Below are 21,239 nucleotides of genomic sequence, written 5' to 3' on the forward strand. Positions count from 1 at the left end.
AAAAACAAATGCAAGCACAAAGTTTTCAAGTTCCTTTTTACTTACGTAAACGTATATTTATATACGTGCATCAATATATCTTTGTCTCTGGTAGTCTATTTTTTTCAATGCACAGGTTGGCGCACCTTGATATATTAAACATATTTTTTTTTGTCTGGAAATGTTTGCCCAATTATGTCAGCGAGAGGCAGGTTGCATGTTTTTTACTCGATGCATTTTTGCATCATTAAGTGAGGCTTTGTTAGTTGGTCTGTCGGTCGGTCACACTAGATTTAGAAACGAATATCTTCGTCAGGAACGGAGATGCGTCATTGGATTTTTGGTAGAAGTGTATTGAGTATGGTGGTGACTATGTGAAAAAATAAATTATAAAACACAAACGGTCGCTTGATTTGATCGTACCACTCCCGTCTTCGTAACTTTTCAACTTTTTTGAGATAAAAAATAGGAGAATTTACTTGTGAAGACCATCTTACAATTTGCGAAACACTAAGAATGATGAGGTGAAAATCAATGGTAAGTCTAGCAATTCAAAGAGAGAAGTTGAGCCCTTTCCTATATCTCGGTGTAGTAACCAATCATAATACAAACTTCGAATCGCCCACCACTACGGTCGATTCATTTATCATGCAAGTGCTCTATTATTAGAGCCGTAAATCTATCGTTTAAGTTTTTCGTCATATTTAAGTTCGAAATAGAATTTTAGATTCTTCCAGTAATCAGTTATTACATAAAGCTGACTCAATTAAATAGTTTCTCTAAAACTTTTTTCGTTATATTTTAATAACGCAAAATGCTAAACGATTCCTAAACTCCAAAATTGAAGAAAAAAAAAAAAAAAAAAAAAAAAAAAAAACAGCAACAAAAAAAAAAAAAATAAATAAACAAACATTTTATTTCTCATAATTAACCGTAATTTATTTTTTTTAATTATTGGAATTCTTTTGAGATGAGAAATTCGTATATTTTATTTATTGATTTGCGACCTATTATCCTCATCTTTATAGTTGTTGTTTCACGACGTTTCAGCCAACGCCTGTGGAACTCCGTTCCGTCTTCCTGCTTCCCTCCGGACTACAACTTGGATGTCTTAAAGTCCAGTGTTAACAAATTCCTAATGAACCGCCCCCTTAATTAAACACTTCATCACATTTCTACACTAACGTAATGTACTTGCAATAGCCCTTATCCCTGAGTGGCTTCCGGGCCTTGATAAGTGGTGATCACTGTGTAAAAAAACAAAAACAAAAAAAGAACTAACTATTCCTCTGGCCTTCGTCAGGTTGTTAACCGCAACGGGGCGAGAATGCTGAATCTTCAACTGAATCTTCAGTAATTACTGCCTTCCATAGTTGTTGTTGTCTCACCACGTTTTAGCTAACTAATCCTCTGGCCGGATTTGAGTAGGACTGAAACCGCTATCTGCAGACAATGCTCACCTGGAACTGTAGAGATGACGGATTACTTACTTATAGTATTATATCTGCAACAAAGTGATGAAACGTTCAGGTCATGAATGCATAAGTTCAGTAATTATCAGGATGCAATTTGCAATTTTCTCTGATCCATTCGGGTGGAATAAAAGTATAGGAGACATTGCTTTTGGGAAACTCTTCGTAGTTTGTCCTTTTTTCCCATAAGATTAGTATAAAAGCAAAGGGACTTTAATTGATCACTATGCAGTGAATATTCATAAATTTTCGAATGAAATGATAAACCTTGAAGATATTTATTTTTACTTGCGTGTCACATGTACGTCTGTTTTACTGTCAATTAACTGCTTATAAAAACCAAGAGAAACTGAAGCTTAAAAGATGAGGAACAATCAATGATTGGATTTGAAGATGACTATGCTGTAATATGCAGGGAAGCAGCGCCGCTGTAATGTATTCCTGTGGAGGAAATAATTCAACACGTTATTTACACAAGCGACGGTGCCTCTGTATATCCTGTCGGGTGACAGATTCAAGAAAGGAAAGAGAAAAGAAAAACCTTTTCTATACATATGACATTAATTTGCATATGAGGAAAATGACTGCTGCGAAAAAGAAAGATGGAGAAAGCACAGGACAGTCTTATGTTTTGGACAGCTGAATGAAAGATAGTGAGAACGGTGAAGACTACAGTTGAAGTCGGAAGTTGGCAAGAAGGAGTTTGGACGAGTAATCATTATTTTAAAGTCTCAGTTCCATTCAGTTCCATCAACAAAAATTCTTGTAAAGCAGTTTTATCCATAAAAGATCAAATCAACGCTAAGCACAAGGTGAAGGAAATGAAAGTTTTTTTTTCTGTTGTGCTAAAAAGACATGTTCTTGCTGTGAATGTCTTAAAAGGAGCTCAGTCTCGTACTTTTCATGCAAATAACAATAGATTAAAAAGAGACTAACAATGTCTCTACTCCAAAATGGATTTATAAAGTTCCTATCTTGTTTTCGACATGATTTCGCAGATTAGGGTGCGCTCATCTTAAGAATGGCCGCCATTTTGATTTCTTTTCTTTCGTTGTCCAGAGAGAATAATCGGCAGGAAACGAGAAAGAATGTCGAACATTGAAGGAAGCAGAGTGTTCTACATTTTGTTAATGTCTTTGAAGGGATTTTGCTTTTCGTTGAACAAAGAAACTTGATATTAAAACGTTTAAAAGAAAATATGTCTAATGAGTAAAAAGTGAGCGCTCGTATATCGAGTTTACGTCGGGGTCAAAACGCGTAACTGTAAGACTCGCGCCAGTGCCGGCTTTAATAAGGCGTCTCTGTCGAAAGAGAAAAGCAATATTTCTTTCAAACATCTGTGCTTTATAAATGACTTTTTGCATTGTTCACTTTTTTTCAGCTTAACTTATGAACGGCAAAATAATCCTGAACGTCGTCATCGGTAAAAATATTACTAACGTGTAAAAACTTTGCTTTCTCATGAGCACATACATAGGCACAAACCTGATTGCTAACATCGAAGAAATATAAATCCCACAATAGAACAATCTTGATTGGGATGAAAATAAAAATTGTCTTAATCTGGAAAGATGTTTTTCACTGATCAAGGACGTCAAAGATCTGTAACAGAGTGCGGACGCGCGTATGGCGGCTATATGCAAATATCGAGCCGTGTTCGAAATGATGTCACGGTAAGGAAAAAGAATATAAAATGAAGAGTGATCACGTTAGACAAGACAATCATGTTAGAGACGTGTGTGACGTGACGCCCGTAATGTGAAGTCACACGTGGCCGGAGACTGAGGAAAAATGCCGTTGTTACAAAAGAATAAAAAAAAGTCGAGTTATTACTTACCTATGTTCCTTGCGACGTACTCTACTACAACGTGTTGGGCCTACGTGTGTAAACGTGTATAACGTTACAGATGAAGTCTAGTATGAGAACAGATAATATACATTGTTCATAATTAAAAGAGTAAGAAATTACAGGAGAACCCGTTAATCTATTTGTCACAATTATATCTGAGTTTTTTTTCTTTGTGGTCGGACGCTCACAGGTTCCGCAGATTCTCCAATGACAGAAGAGACTCTGTATTTGATTATTCTGGAATGAAACGTTGCCACAAAAAAAAAAAAAAAAGTGACATAGAATTAAAACGTCATTTTCTAGAAAAGTCATCTTATTCAGTAGTTGATATATATATATATATATATATATATATATATATATATATATATATATATATATATATTTATTTATTTATTTATTCATTTAATTTGTTTACCCAACACGAGGAACTAAGAAATAAAGGCTAATATTTGGGATCTTGTTTACAGGGGGATATGGTCAGAGATAAGCGAAATATTTGTTTACATTACATTTAATCTTCTGCGTGTCAGTACAGTCACGGAAATAGGAAACAGGAAGAAAGAAGCCATTAGAAAAAAAACGTTCTTGCATTTAGGGACGTCTAATGTGAAGGGGTTAGATTTTGTTGCTAAATGAGTTAGTCGCGAGTATATCAGTCGAGAGGGTAAGTAAAATGAGTTCATCAAAACATATTCCATTAAAATAATTGCCTCGTTATGGCTAATGATGGGAAGGATAATTCAGGGGGCGAAGGATTAAGTCAGTTCTTAGCATGTCTAATAACGCCAAACTTTCAATACATTCTGAACACTATTCTCGTTCTCTCTCAAAGTCATGACATTATGATGATAATATTTTCCACACTGAGCTTATATTCGCTGCAGGTTCAGCAAGTTGCTCTTCGCTAACCATTCACTGGAAATCCTTCATATTTTCTTGAATTCACTTGTTAATTGTTTATACACAGGCAATTCTCTCTGATTAATATATTATATCCAATACATAGTACTGCACGCCCGGCATGACCCGGTCATAAAATACGCTTAAATATTATATTTTCATCCATGTAGATTTCGTATTTATTATTTTGAGCTACTTCTCCATCAATTATTATATTGTACGCAATATTGTACATATAGTAGTGATTTCAAAAGTAAAAAGATGGTTTGAATGCCATCGTCCATATTAATTTTTTTAAAACCATACATGTTATTAAAATGTGTTCTAAGTTGTGTTGTTCGTATTTCAAAAATTGTTTTTTTTAAAATAAATTTCGGATGAATCAATCATACAACTTATTAACTTGTTGTTGGTTATTTATATTTATATATATAGAATTTTTTTAAAGCCAAAGACAATGCGGAGAAAGACCGGAAATATGAAAGTAAAGAAAGAAAAACAAACAAATGTAGACGGGTATGCTTAAGTAGAGGAGTGTCTAACCTTTATTAGTCTATCTTTCCTCACCTCAATGTATAATTATTTATAACCAAGTTGCTGGTATGTCCGGTGTATGTAAAGTCCGTGGGTGGTATGGAACTTTTTATATTTTTTATATTTATATGTATTATATTTATATGTTTTATATTTATATGTATTATATTTATGTGTATTATATTTATATTTATATGTACTATATTTATATGTCTTATATCTATGGTGTACGATCTTTCCATCACCTGACATTTCATCACACAACTATTAATCACGGACTATTAATCACTAAAAATTTACTCACATGTTTTTTTTTTCATCAAATGGACACTTAATCACACCGAGACATTAAATCACTTATAGATTTCCGAAAGCGCTTGAAAAGTATTATTTTTTCACGACATTTTATTGGCATATATATATATATATATATATATATATATATGTATATATAATTACTTCATTTACTCACATAAAATTAATATACAAAAGTATACATTTATGCGTAAACTTTAAGTATTCACTTCAAAAGTGCTATTTATAAATTACTATATATATATATATATATATATATATATATATATATATATATATATATATATCAATATATGGCTTTATCTTCTTCATAATTACTATTATTATATTTCAGTTTTACCATACCTGTTGAGCGTTATACATCTTGATGGGTTTAATCTTAAAGAACTTTATATACTTCTTTAACCCTTATCTAATATACATTATATATACAATATATATACAATATATATACATTATATATATATATATCAGAATTTTTTTGTAACGAATTTTGCGTATATTTATCTTAATCAACGACCTCCTACCTTGTTTCGTGTAAAAACAGCATTTGATACACTTACTCTTAATCCACAAATTAATGTGAAAATTTAACAGAACTCTTCAGAAATGATAAGTTGGATTCGTTCACGTATAAAGTTCATCATTACTTCTAATTAAGATGCTATTTCCATCGAATTCGTAAAATTCTAAAAAAAAACAACACAAAAAAAAGAAATAAAACCGGAAATAATTCGTACGTAATAAATTATTACACGCCTACGAAAATATATGTGAAGAATGGCGTAGTGTCAGTTCTGTAAGTTTATTAAAAACGACTTTATCTAAGATGAATACACGGTAAAATAGTTGATATCAAAAAGTTTGCAAATAGTTAATCTACGTGTCTCTTCATAACATTTAGAGTATTTTGTTGGTGGTAAGTTTCAAAATTAGTGAACAGAGATATTTTTAGATGCAAATACAATACTTTAGTGCTTCTAAAATTTTCGTTCGAAAAAGATTCTAACCATGGCTATGATTAAGTATGAGTGACGTTCTTTCTATTTTTTTTTTATCCTGTCGGAATGGATCAGAGTGGGTTGCAAGTTGCATTGTTATAATGACTAAACTTATGCATTCATGATCTGAAAGCTTCACCTCACTGTTGTAGATATTGACGGCGTGAAACACTAATAAAGCAACTCCTGCAATGTACATGCTTCAAAGGCAGAGATGCATCATTGAATTCGAGAAAAATGCATCGAGAATCATGATGACCATGTAATATATATATATATATATATATATATATATATATATATATGTGTGTATATAAGATCAAAAAGTAAAAGTGAAGTTTACAAGCCAAATGCTTCTGTAAACTTAAAGATTAGATATATATATACACATACATATATATGTATGTATATATATATATATATATATATATATATATATATATATATACATATATATATATAGTAATCCCAACCAAATAAAAATGCTCAATACAACCAAAATATGAAATAGAGTTTCCCATAACAGAATACAATTAAAGGCTGTAAATTATAAATATTTTACAAGAAGTTTTTTTTTACATGGGGGAATCACCACTTATCAAGGCCCGGAAGCCACTCGGGGATAAGGGTTATTGTGTGTACAATAATCAATGAGATAATATCGTAGTAATAGTTGGTATTGGAGACTTTATAAAGTGTCTTACTTAAGGAGGCGGTTAATCAGGAATTTGTTTATGTTGGATTTGAAGACATCCAAGTTGTAGTCAGGTAGGAAACAGACAAACGGAAGAGAATTCCACAGAAGCTTTGTTCATGGAATCTACGTTTTGATTTAGGCACATATAAAGAGTGGAGGAAATTACTGACAGTGGTTTTAGCTAGACGGGTGTTTATCGTGAAAGATTGGCGAGGAGAGACTAGAGATTGGAGCTCAGATGAGCAATTTCCATGGAAATAACGATAAAACAAAGACAGACTCGCAAGGTCTCTTCTTTGGGAGAGAGGTTGCGGGGAAGAGAAAAGGGCATCCCTACTAAGCCACGAAGTCTATTTTGTACCTTGTCAAGGCAGGATAGGCAGTTTTTAGAAGCTCCAGCCCAGATGTGGCAGCAGTACTCCATCTTTGGACGTACTTGGCTTTTATACAGATAGAGAATTGATATTTGATCAGTAATGAGATATATTCTGGAGCGATATAAGGATCCCACAATGATATACGTGTTCCATTTCAGATCAGGAGTAAATGTCAAACCCAGTAGCTTGTTAAAACATGAAGCCTCGCCAAGACAAGAACCATCCATTTCAATTGATGCTAGATGGGGATAAGAGTTAGTTTGAGATGCATTAAAAGTAACCAGCCACCTCTTTCCCCACTGTACCACGCGTTCAAAATCAGAGGAGAGGGAATCAGAGAGAGAACTTTGTCATTTACGGCCTTTGATGTGTTGTCATAGATAGTCGTGTCATCACATAGATGTCAACGAATGATTTAAGTGTGTGTTTTGGGAGAACATTGATGTAGATCAGGAAGAGAGTTAGGCCCAGGATGGACCTCTGGGGGACTGCAGCATTAATACTGTGGGCTTCTGATTGCTGCCCATCAATCACTACTCTTATGAGCCTATCAGAGAGAAATGTACTGTATACCGATACTCTATGGCTGACTGGGATAGCTTCCATACATTCATATCTGATTTACCTCTGAACTCCATGTTTAAAAAGGAAGTGTCCTCTATAGTATCAGATCTGACCGAACGGTTAATTGTAGGAATAGACCAATTCATACCATCTAAAAAAATTCTAACAAAAACCTAGCAGCCAGCCATGGGTCTCCCAGAATGTGCTGCTGCTATCGCGCACAGAAATCACTTTTTCCATAGCTACCAACGTAATAGATGCACTGAGACTAAAGCTGCTCTCAGGACTGCCAGCAACCACTGTAAAAGAGTAATAAAAAATGCGAGAGAGCTATATGCCCAGTCTGTTAAATCCAAAGTAGCTGATCAGCGGCTTGGTTCCCACCAGTTTTGGCAAATAACAAATAGGATCCTGAACAGAAGTGTGCGTTCTATCCCAACCATTATCAATGGACCAGAGGTCATCTCGTCAGCGTCAGACAAGACCAAACTATTTGCAAAGAACTTTGCAGCTAATTCTACCCTATGCGACGAAGGCCATCAACTCCCCATATTTCCTCCTATAACACCGAACAAGCTAGGTAACATACAAATATCCGTGCATGAGGTCGCCAAGTTAATCAAGAACCTTGATTCCAGTAAAGCAACTGGCCCTGATGGCATCCCAATTATAGTGTTAAAAAAGCTTCAACCAGAACTCGCTCCCATACTTACGAAACTATTTAAGCGCTGCCTTAAGGAGAAGTGCTTTCCGACTCCCTGGAAGACCTCATCAGTTTGCCCTATATTTAAGAATTCAGGTGATAAGTCATCTCCCTCTCAGTACAGACCAATAAGTCTCCTTTGTGTTATGAGTAAGTTGCTGGAATCCAATGCTGTGTGGTATGAGTAAGTTGCTGGAATCCATATTAAATAGAGAAATAGTCAACCACCTCAGCAGGAACAACCTTCTTAGTGACACACAATATGGTTTCCGCTCTGCAAGATCTACCGCAGATGTGCTGACGGTTATATCCCACAGGATTAGTGAATCTCTTGACAAAGACTTCCTTTCTAGGGCAATTGCTCTTGACATATCAAAGGCCTTCTTTGTCGAGAGATTCACTAATCCTATAGGATATAATTGTGAGCACATCAGCTGTAGATCTAGCAGAACGGAAACCATATTGCATGCCATTAAGGAGGTTATTTCTGCTGAGGTAGTTGACTAATTCTTTATTTAATATGGATTCCAGTAACTCACTCATCACAGAGATTTATCACCTGAATTCTTAAATACAGGTCATACTGATGAGGTTTTCCAGAGTGTTGGAAAGCACTTCTCCTTAAGGCAATACTTAAACAGTTTTGTAAGTATGGGGGCAAGTTCTGGTTGAAGCTTTTTCAACACTATAATTGGAATGCCGTCGGAGCCAGTTGCTTTACTGGAATCAAAGTTCTTGATAAGTTTGGCGACCTCATGTACAGATATTTGTATGTTGAATAGTGTGTTGTCTGTTGTAGGAGGGAATACGGTGAGTTGATAACCTTCATCGCAGAGGGTAGAGTTAACTACAAAGATCTTGGAAAATAGTTTGCCTTGTCTGATGCTGATAAGATGACCTCGGATCCATTGATGATGGTTGGGATAGAACGCACGTTTCTGTTCAGGATCCTGTTTGCTATTTGCCAAAATTGGTGGGAACGAAGCCGCTGCTCAGCTAATTTGGATATAAGGGACTGAGCATATAGCTCTCTTGCATTTTTTATTACTCTTTTACAGTGGTTGCTGGCAGTTCTTAAAGCAGTTTTAGTCTCAGTACATCTATTACGTTGGTAGCTATGGAAAAAGTGATTTCTGTGCGCAATGGCAGCTTCACATTCTGGAGAGAACCATGGCTGACTGTTAAGTTTTTGTTGGAATTTTTTAGATGGTAATGCCTACAATTAACCATTCGGTTAGGTGTGATGCTGTAGAGGGCACGTCCCTTTTTAAACATGGAATGCAGAGGTAGACTAGATATGAATGTACGGAAGCTATCCCAGTCAGCCATAGAGTATCGATATACAATACGGTGGAGAGGTACATCTGAAGACATTGTATTTCATTTTTATCTTAACTGATACTACGGGGTGGTCAGAGGAACCCAGGGGAGAGAGAACGGAACATGAACATAGCTCAAGGGAAGTTGTGAGGGAAAGGTCTAAAAGGCTTGCATACTGACCGGTAGTATCGGGCACACGGGTGGGTTCGTGAACAATCGTAAGGTCATAGGCAATGGCGAAATCATGACAGAGCTCCCCTCATCACTTGTCTTATTTGAGTGGGTCAGCATTCCACATTATGGACATTGAAGTCACCGCAAATGTGAATGTTAACCGAGGGATCAGCAGGCAGGATGTGGTCAATTTTCTCAGATATACTCTTAAAGACAGTAACCCTGCTTTTGTGGGGGCGATAGAGGGCAAATATAAATGCAGTGGTGTAAGCAAGTGCAACCCGGAAGCACACATAAGGTAAATTAGGGTCTTCTCTGGAGATATCTCTACCACACGGAAAGCCATCTTTAATCTAGGCGCTATTCCATGTCCATGGCGATCTTGGGGGTCAGATTTAGATGTTAAGTTAGAGTATCTTTTTATTATGAACTCATCTAGGGAAGTGGTTGACCCTATGCCAGTTTCGCTTAGAAAGAGTAAGTCCGGTTTCGTCTCCTGTAATTGGGTTTCAACCTTTGGAAGGTTGGAGCGTAGACCCCTGATGCTGGAGGAGACATGGTAGTAGGGGTCTACGTTGGAGGATGGGGTTCTAGGTTTATTCGTGTTTTTTTTTTTTTTAGATATTTCACGATGAGTTTTGGGGGTTTGTGGATTGGTCGACAGACTTGGTTAGAGTAGAGCAGAGAGGGAAAGTAAGAGAGAGAGAAAAACAGGATTTATTTTGTAGCACAGGATAAGGTAAAGCCGTAACAATTATCCACTAGTATGGCATCGAGAGGCCCCACCAGAAACAACTGCATGGTCCAGAATCCATTCACCAAATGGCATACAGCAGCAAATACAGCAGCCCCGGTACTTTGCATCTGCTGATAGGGCAACCTCCTTAGTGGTTATCCAAGGTTTGGGTCCTTGACTATCAGACGGATAACGTCAACCCAGATGAAACGTTTACCTCCAGCACCCTTACTAGTGACATGACCACAAGGATCGAGATAGAAACAGAAATTTTGTGACATCTCAGGCTACTGTTCCTGAAGTACTACCGAGCTAGGAAGCAGCTTTTTCTTCACCCTGGGTTAGAAAAATCACTCATTGGACATGAGAACTGTGGGACAAAAAAGGAGAAGCGAGAGCTGATGGAGCTGTCAATAACACAACCACAGTGTATTATCTACTCACCATTTAAAAAAAGAAAAAGATAGAAAAAGGGCTTATTAATATCTACTTAATATAAGTCCGTTACTCCATTCCCAGTTTAGGACGATATTTGAAAATAGTCTCTCCTCCCATGTTTATGTGTGGATATTTTTTTGGCTTTATCTAACCGCGATAGAGAATGGTTCGAGCATTCTAACTTTACCTTATAAGTAAGATATCGCAACGGAACTTTGTGAGGTCGGGTTTTTTTTTGTATTAATTTAGATTTGGAAAAACCTATTTAAAAACTGGTTAAGAATAATACAATTTGGGCTAGGTACTAAGTTTAGACTGGTTAAGAAATAATGCATACTGCAGAGAAAAAGCCTTTTTCAGAGTTTAGTTAAAAGTTCAGATATAATTTGGAGAAAAACAACAACAACAACAACAACAACAACAACAACATCAACAACAACGACAGCCAAAACAACATAATTGCAGTTTATATGTTCAGAGGTTTAATCAAACCTGGAAAATAAATAAATAAATAAATAAAAAATAATGTTGCAATACACAAATTTTTGCGATATTCAGACAAGTGGATTTCAAAATTATAGATAGAAAATTTCTTAACTTTTGGAAGAGTTTGACCATGCGGTCTCGAGTTCATATCGAAGAAGAGGGAAGAACTAGTCGGCCTAACTGGTTTATGCCGGGTACTTAAAGGGAAGTGTTGGAGAAGAGGGTGGCATCTTGGGTTCTGTATTTTTTTTTTAATTCAACAGTGCTTTTTTTGTTGCTTTAGCTACCTCGATACTCGGTCAATTTAAAGTCTGCAGACTCGAAATTTGATGTACAGGGTACTGAGATTTGAGAAAATCTTTGTAATCCATTTTCGGCCAGAAATTTGGCTGTTAAACGAGTTGACCTTTGAGAACTCTACCAAACTCCTCCGACAATTTTTGGTTTAAACACTTGAAAATTTTGATATAGGTTCCTATGACATGGATCTAACTTAGTAACTTGATTTAAGCCCAAAGCAATTAATTTTATGGGGTCATAAAAAGGGTCAAAGTTTAAAAAAATTGATCTCTGCGGTCTCTACCAAATTACTCAAACAATTTCTGGTCTGAACTTTTGAAATTTTGCATAAAATTATTCAGAGATAGGGCAAGCTTTTTAATCGGTTTGGGTCGAAAACTTTTAGTTACCAATATATAAATGTATGTATGTATGTATGTATGTATGTATGTATGCATGTATGTTTGCATGTCTGCCTAAAACTTTCGACATAGGCGACGGATTTTTACAAGATTAGTATCGTTTTGAAGTGTGACCTTTTTGTTCGACAGGATACTCAAAAAGAGATATTAAGATTTCCTTAATCCCCGGATTATCAAAGTATAAGTTCTCTTAGAAGGAAAGATGTTATGAAATAAATATAGCGAAGTTATGAATTTGTTGGTAGTGACATAAATGGAAAATGCATTCTATGAAAACCAATCATATACGCAAAAATAAGATCATGAAATGGAGAAAAGAAGTGAAAACTAAAAAATGAAAAAAATTCAAATGAAAGGATATGTTTGGTTGTTTCAAAAATTAGTCATAAAATTCAATGTTCTTATAATAAGAAGTCCGAGTTGTAATCTTGACAAACGAACCAAATTAAACATAAAAAATGAGTGTAACCAAATCATTCTAAAAAATAACAAAACGACAACAAAATAAAAAGAGTTTGCTAGCGATCAGAGAAGAAAGAAATTTCAAAGCGTTAAAGTTTTTTTTTAATAAGAGACGGAATAACTGGTATAAAAAACTTCTATAACCAACGAAAAATTTACAAAAGTTTGTGAGTCCCAGCAAATTCCTAGATTCATTATAATAATTATTTGCTAATATCTTTGCTCTCATGAAAAGAACGCATTCTTAGAAAAGGAATATTTTATTTTTTGAATATTTTGTCAAACAATAAATTCTTTTATAGATACACTCAAATGTGATGGGAGGAAATGATAAATTTGATTTACGAATGAAATAGCGATGCTAACACCTTCAATGCATATGAGTAACAGGAAACGAACTTATATAAAATGATATCATATGTAAAATAAAAGCATGGTTTCATTATTCAGACGACATAAAACAAAATGACATCAAATGTGCGTTTGTAAAATAAAAATAATTTATTATTTACTCTAATGTGCTTTTATTACACTTACAAACGTGTCAGATCATTTTGCCACGCCGTTTATATATATATATATATATATATATATATATATATATATATATATATATATATAATAAATACGTATTAGATACGTTTGAAGCCAAAACAATGCATTATTGCAAAATAAACAGATATTTATTTTGTTTGAAATTAATATTGAAAAATATAAATTTCAAACAAAGAAATATCTGTTTCTTTTGTAATAATACGTTGTTTTGGCCTCAAACTTATCTAATACGTATTTATTTAATACAAACTAAACCAGCACTTCCATTAAAGAATATAAACCCAAACACCCCCCCCATATATATATATATATATATATATATATATATATATATATATATATATATATATATATATATATATATATATATTTAAAGGCAAGGAGACTGAGGAAAGATGAACAAGTCTGCTTTGAATAACTCCAGTATAATTTGTTAACTACAAAGTACAGACATTGGAAACAGACATGGCTCCAGTCAAAGCGTACAATTGTTATGTCGGTAGAAATAAAAAATAACAGTTAGACGGCCGACCGGAAATGCTTGGTCGTCATTATTTTGGTATACTACAAAGAAAATTATACAGATATAACTAAATATTACAAGACAATAAAAAAATAAACAGCTTGGATCGTTTATGTGGAACCTTTAGAATATTTGGGAACAGGTAGAGTATATATACAGGAAGTCGTTTGTCTATGCGCCATTAAGCAAGGCATATCCGGTTTTGAAGATTACCGGAAGTATTTTACTCATTAATGCTTGATATTTTTATTGACTGACGGTTCTTATTTATCTCTCTCTCCTCCTCTCTTTCGCTCTTCCTATATATATATATATATATATATATATATATATATATATATATATATATATATATATATATATATATGAAATGAAAGGGATGTAGTGTTTACCTAATATAAGCAATGATAAAATTCAAACTAATATATATAACAGTATTTATATATAGAAAATTTTATCTCAATCCAATAAAACAGCTCAATACGCAATAGAGAGTAGAGCTTATTATAGGAGAAAGAAAATTAAAACTGTAAGTTAAACTTTACAATCAAAAGTTATTGTTCGACTGAAAACTCCAAAAAGCAATTTATAAAGTTCTTATTCCGCGGAGTTTCAACGAATGCTATTCTTGTTATTCTTCTCATCAGAGGACATAAAGAAATCAGCTAATTATATTTGTAGCAATGCTATAATTGGCCAGTTAAGGCATTAAGTGAAACCGCAATTTATTGTAGTATTTTATAGTATTATTATTATTACACAAGATCATTGACTATACTATTATTAGAATTACTTTGCATTTATTATTATTATTATTATTATTATTATTATTATTATTATTATTATTATTATTGTTATTGTTATTATTATTATTATTATTGTTATTATTATTATTATTATTATTATTATTTTGTCATCTTTATCATTGTCATGACTTTTCGACAATCTTATAATTACTAATAAGCTAAGATTCTGCCACCCTTAAAACTTTATAATCATCACTCCTACAATTTTTTTAATAATGACATCGAATGTCACACTTTATAGAAAGATCTGTAATGTTCTGTCTAGACAATTTCCAGACAAAGTAACACGAGCTTTCACGAACTGATTTTATTTTTCCCTTCTTAGCCTGATCTTAATTTCTATAAAATTTAATCTGAAATCACTTTTTCTAATTAAGCCGATGATGAAGGTTCTCATACTTGTTTTCTGTCCTTTTATTGCTCGATCCCATTTGACTGTAGATCGACTTCTCTTTGGGATATTGCACTGTCCGGAGAAAACAATTTTCATTATTTCAGCTATTTGGAAGGCTTTCCCACGGGATTATATGCATCGTCACGCTGGACTTATTTTGAACTTCATTCTCTCTAAAGAACTATTTTCGCATTTCGGACAAACTTGAGAGGATTTTCATGAAAGCTGAAATATGCGCGGTTTGTTTTTATATTTTTTACATATCCAACATTTTTTCTCCTTCTTTTGGCAATGTATTAACTACAATAAATTGCGGTTTCACTTAATGCCTTGATTAGTAAATTCTAGCATTGCTACAAATATAATATGCTGATTTCTTTATGTCCTCTGATGAGAAGAAAGTGTCGCTCCTTGGTCTATCATGGCTGTGATAGATTTGAAAAGAAAAAATATGAGCATACAAAAATGAAGCGTGGTATCCGGAAGAAAAATCTGTCACATATATTAGGTCTGTCGTAGGCTTTCGTGCAGAACCACGTTTTTGATGTATGCGTTAATATGACTTTATCCGAAGCCGGCCGAGCTAGCCACAAGCGATCACATGGAGATCAGTCTTTCTTTGATGGGGAAAACACTGCGAGGCGCAGATGTTCTATTTGCACTGTGGTCTGTAAATCGAGTGGAGGCCTGAAGCGTCATATGGTTGTCCACAGGAGAGCAGCACCAGTTGGCGCCCCTCAATCTCAGCTGCAACAGACTGTGTAAGAGTAGGCCTGGTCTGCAGAGCCACCTTCGTTCCCACAGTAGATAGAAATTGATGCATCTTGAACACATTTCCAGATGTATATGTATGTGTGTATAAGTGTATATATATAATAAAAACAACAAATAAAAAAATTCAATAAAATAAAAATAAATAAATAAATATAAATGAAATATAAAAATAATAATAAAAAATGATAAAACGTATTAAATGAAATCACAAAAAACAATGAATAAATATTCTAGAAGTACATGGAAATGGATGAATAATCAACAATAAAGCAAGGGAAAGATGGTCTTCTGTCAAGAAGTGACACTATGTATGTATGTATGTATGTATGTATGTAGGTATGCATGCATGTATGTATGTATGTATTGTGTATGTATGTACGTGTGTATGTATGTATGTATGTATGTATGCATGCATGCATGTATGTATGTATGTATGTGTGTATGTATGTATGTATGTATGTATGTATGTATGTGTGTATGTATGTATGTATGCATGCATGCATGCATGTATGTATGTATGTATGGGGACAAAAGTGGTTGGTCGCGTTCAATGCTGCCAAGACTAAACTAGTTTCATTCAATAATTACAAGAAACCCTCTCTACCACCTATAGCAATGGCCAACGACTCTTTATCTGAGAGTACATCTTTCAAACTCCTTGGCCTAACGTTCACAGGAAACATGAGTTGGAACAATTACATTGAAGGCATTGCCAGGGCCGCTGCAAGAAAGGTGGGCTCTCTCTACCGTGCTAGACAACTACTAACACCCGAAAGTATCCTGTACCTCTATAAGGCCACCATTCGCCCATGTATGGAGTATTGCTGCCACATCTGGGCTGGTGCATCTGCTACTAGTCTCTCGCTCCTTGACAAGGTTCAAAAGAGAGTCGCAAATCTGATAGACCCTGAACTGGCATCTAAGCTTCAGCCTCTGTCCCATCGACGAAATGTTGCATCCCTCTGCCTTTTCTACAAGTATTTTAGTGGTGAATGCTCTGACGAACTGCAATCACTTGTGCCCCCACGACGTGAGCACCCTCGACAAACCCGACAGGCAGCTAAATCCCACCCCCACACTGTAGAGATCCCTAGATGTAAAAAATCTTTTTACTCCAATAATTTCTTCCCCAGAACCGCTAGACTCTGGAATTCCATTCCAGGTCCCTGCTTCCTCAACAGTACTGACGTGCAGAAGTTCAAGTGTAACGTGAACCGACATCTTGCTGCCGAAATCCCTACATAGTACCCCAGTAGTTGTTGCACCTAATAGTAGCCCCCTACACCAAAGTGGCAATTTGCTTTGTTTGGGGTGAAAATGTAATAAAAAAAAAAGTATGTATGTATGCATACATGCATGTATGTATGTATGTATGTATGTGTGTATGTATGTATGTATGTATGTATGTATGTATGTATGTATGTATGTATGTGTGTATGTATGTATTTACGTGTGCTAGCAGGACGCCCAGCGTTATGCAGTTTTAAATTACGCTTAAATATAACATTTTAGTTTATGCAGAATATTGATTTATAATTATAATGCCAATCCTCTATTGATTATTCTATTCTATTCAATATATAATAGCGATTTCAATACTTAAAAAATACTTGGGTGCTAACAGCTAGAATTGAAATAACATTTACCTCTCTAGTTAAACAATAATTTGTTTGCATTAGACTTGAAGACGATCCTATTGTAATGATCTGGAAAGCAGACCAGCGGAACAGAGTTTCACAGACGTACCATTCTAGAAAAGAAGATTTGCGTTTAGATTTAGGCACAGATGATGAGTGGAGGAAGTTTTTTATTAGTAGTTGTAAATAGTCGAGTCTTGTTGTGAAAGTTTGGCAAGCGAGGGAGGTCATAGATTTACTTCCCATAAAAATAAGGATAAGGCAAAGACAGGCTCCCAACGTCTCTCTGTGAGAAAAAAGTTTTAGGGAGGAAAAATAAAGCATCGCCTGATGATCGAAGCTGGTTTTGATCTCTATCAAAGCAGTATAGTGTACTCTGAGCAGCTCTTCTCCAGATTTATTCACAATATATTAAGATATATTTGGTTCTTATACAGAGAGAGGATTGCGTTCAGAGTGAGATACCTTCGATAGAATGACGCAACCATTTTTCCAGCGAACTTCATAGATTTGATATGTCTTCCATTTCAGGACAGGAGTGAAGGTCAGACCCAGAAGATTGTTAAAGCAAGATGCATCTTTGAAACGAGAGCCAATCATATCAATTGGGATTAAGTGGAGATCCAAGTGTTTGATTTTTGATGTATTCGGTAGTGGAATATAAAATTATCGATGAATAATGTCTTACTTGGATTAGACTGAAACAATGCCGTGGACATATTGATATGTTATTTTGATTAGATAGCAAATACTTGTTCATGAGGGGCTTCAAACGACGAGGGGACACAACGTTCCATTAATGGAGAGTTAGACAAATGTGATACCATACAAAGTTACATTTCATATAACATTTATTCACACACCGTCAACATTTTGGAAATTACAACGTTTTGACTTCACATTTTGGATCTTGACTTCATTAACTTCCACAATATCTTCTCCCGACTTGTTTGACTAACTTCTTGGACTCTTTTCCGACTCTTCCAACTAACGTCCGTGTATATATTAAAACTATTTTTTATGGTTACGTCATTTACACATCCCCAAAGAATCTTATAAGCCAATATCTGTATGACGTATCTAGGTATTATTATTGTTAACGCACATTCCTTTTTCTGAAAACATATTTGTTTTTTTTTTATTTATCTTAAATTCGTTCTTGTTATTTTTTATAGAACCTAATCAAAGTAAATTCCTAAAACGTCATTTAACAATATTTGTCCTTGAATTGCATTTTCTCTTTACAACAAATCTAATTTAAGCTAATATGCGACACAAGGTTGTTAGCCTGTGAAATGTTACCACAGATTGTAGTGCCGTTTTCGTATATGTTGGCGAATGAACTTAGTATGTGATTTTGGATTGATAAAAATAAGGAATAGAGTCGAGCCCAGGATGGAACCTTGAGGCATGCCAGCGTTGATAGCTTTGAACTTCTGTCCATCGATGACTACTTCTATAAACCTATCAGAGGGAAAAGATTCGACACTTGAGAAGACATTTCCAGATGTTCCATAGCTGGAAATCTTGTCAAGTTTATGCAAAACCTTATCAAATGTCTTTGCTTTATCCAAAGCTATTGACCTTTAAAGGAAACTCTGATAGATTCACTGCCACTATGTGAAATTAAATTTCGCAGGACGGAAACCATATTGCTTGCCACTGAGTAGGTTGACATTTTCTCTATTTAACACAGATTAAAGCAACTTACTCATTACAAACGTAGTATTAATTACTCTGTACTGAGATGCAGAAGACTGATCTGTTATATCTTAAAATACTGAATAATGAGGTTTTCAAGATGTTGGGAAGCATTTCTTTATTAGGCGTCGATTGAAGAGCTTTGCAAAAATAAGTGCTTGTTCTTCTTACAGCTTTTTGGATTCGATGGTTGGAATCTTATCAGGAGCAGTTGCTTTGCTGGCATCAAGGTTCTTGGTGAATGTGGCAACACGACAAACTTGTGCAAACAATGCATAAGATATGTTGTTTGCTTAATTTATCTTTCATATTTTGCTGAATTCAAATCTGACTAAAATAAAATAGATGATTTAAATTGCAGTTTAACGTTAATGCATTATGTTTATGTTTATTTATCGTTTAAGAAATTTCGTTGATAATTTATTCATATATTAGTTGTCAGTACAACAGAAGGTCCGAAGTTACATCAACCAGAACGTTGTGAAAGAAACACACAAAATAAAATCAGAATTCTTAAAAATTCATATGACGATATATATATATATATATATATATATATATATATATATATATATATATATATATATGTATGTATATAATAAAATGGAGGTGAAAGGACCTGAATACTCAACGTTTCGTCCAATTTATGCGGGCTTTTTCAAGAGGGATGGTCATTGACGAGAGAGTCGGAAAATTTTGGGCTATATATAATGATGGGGCGAGCAGCGTGTTTTCCTTATGTAAATTAGATGTTTATATACATATATAGATTTTATGAGAGAAAATAAATTAGAGTAAACTAGCGTAGTGGATTACGTCTAAAAGTTAAAATATCGTAGAAATCTAAAATAACGCATTTTATTATATTTCGAAAATCCTTTTTAAAAGTCTGTCACCTCATTTTGGCGCTAGCCAGCGGTTTCACTCCCTCAAGTTTTACACGTCCATCTTGCCTGATACGCAATTTGCTTCTTTCTTTAAACACGTGGTGTATTTTTCTCTTCTTTTCTTCTGAAGCAAGATCGCCAACACTACTGCTAATACTTTCTCACATGCACCCATACTGCTCTGTTACAATTACAAAAAGCAGCAATCTCTTTGATTGGTTGTATAGATGACTAGGGCTGTGACAACAGCATATTCTTTTCATTGTTTTGACTCTCGAGTATATACCCGACATAGTTAGGCACAGTTAATCAACCGAGAACCACATCACTATATATAAAAATATGTAAGATATCAACAGAGAGTCAAAACAATGAAAAGAATATGCTGTTGTCCTAGCCCTATAGATGACACACTGTAGCAATCTCTTTGATTCGTTGTACATGTAACACGCAACAACAATTTCTTTGAACACACAACAGTAATCTCTTTGATCTCATAATATTTTACATTGTCAAAAACATTAACGAGTCCGTTGCAATATATTGTAATGATGTGCGTGTAAACGAGCGATTACAATTGGCTTCCGGTATATTTTGCCGAAAAAAGCGTTTGAAACGTTTGAGCACAAAGAGTGAAATTGGATACGATAACGTGGAAAAAATAGACGCCACCAACTTCGTCATTCCAGAACACGCTGTACGGGGGATATACACTATGCACTTTATCTACGACTTCGGATGTTTATAAAATATTCACGTTATCTGCGAAAAACAGTAATAATTTTTAAGACACACGAAGGAAGGGCTTCTCTGTATCACCTATCACTTGCGGCATTCCCATTCGATATCACTTCAGAATGTATTAGATGTTCCCTTTAATCCGCCAAATATCTAAAACAAACTCTCTAGTCTGTATGAATTCTTTTAAGACATCACACATCACAAACCTCGTTTCTTGATTTGATGTTTATCTAAAGTAAATATATTTTAACCATTAAATCATTCTTATGTTTCAGCCGTTCGGAAACAATTTCTAGTAACATTGTAGTCTCCCATTTACCTGGTCTCGAAACTAAAAAAATGAAAATAAAATTTATTGCACGCAGAATGTCGACTTTTTTCCTTTTCACATCCTTTATGTAACGTTACGTGGTGTTACACTTTACTTTAATAATTCCCAAAACTAAAACTGGAAAGAAATAAATACAAATCCAGGTCGGCCTTTTTTTCTTTTTTAATATAAGTCATTTA

The 21,239-nt window shown here is 34.5% G+C and overlaps 1 protein-coding gene across 1 annotated transcript in view; it reads left to right on the plus strand.

Moving 5' to 3' along the window:
- LOC145246568 (uncharacterized) overlaps positions 1-21,239 on the plus strand; it is an 896,698-nt gene that overhangs the window by 305,591 nt on the left and 569,868 nt on the right. The gene's annotated exons all lie outside the window — the stretch shown is intronic.

The sequence above is a fragment of the Euprymna scolopes genome, chromosome 24, assembly GCF_053919585.1.
Source record: "Euprymna scolopes isolate OS-2025 chromosome 24, ASM5391958v1, whole genome shotgun sequence".
Taxonomy (NCBI): domain Eukaryota; kingdom Metazoa; phylum Mollusca; class Cephalopoda; order Sepiida; family Sepiolidae; genus Euprymna; species Euprymna scolopes.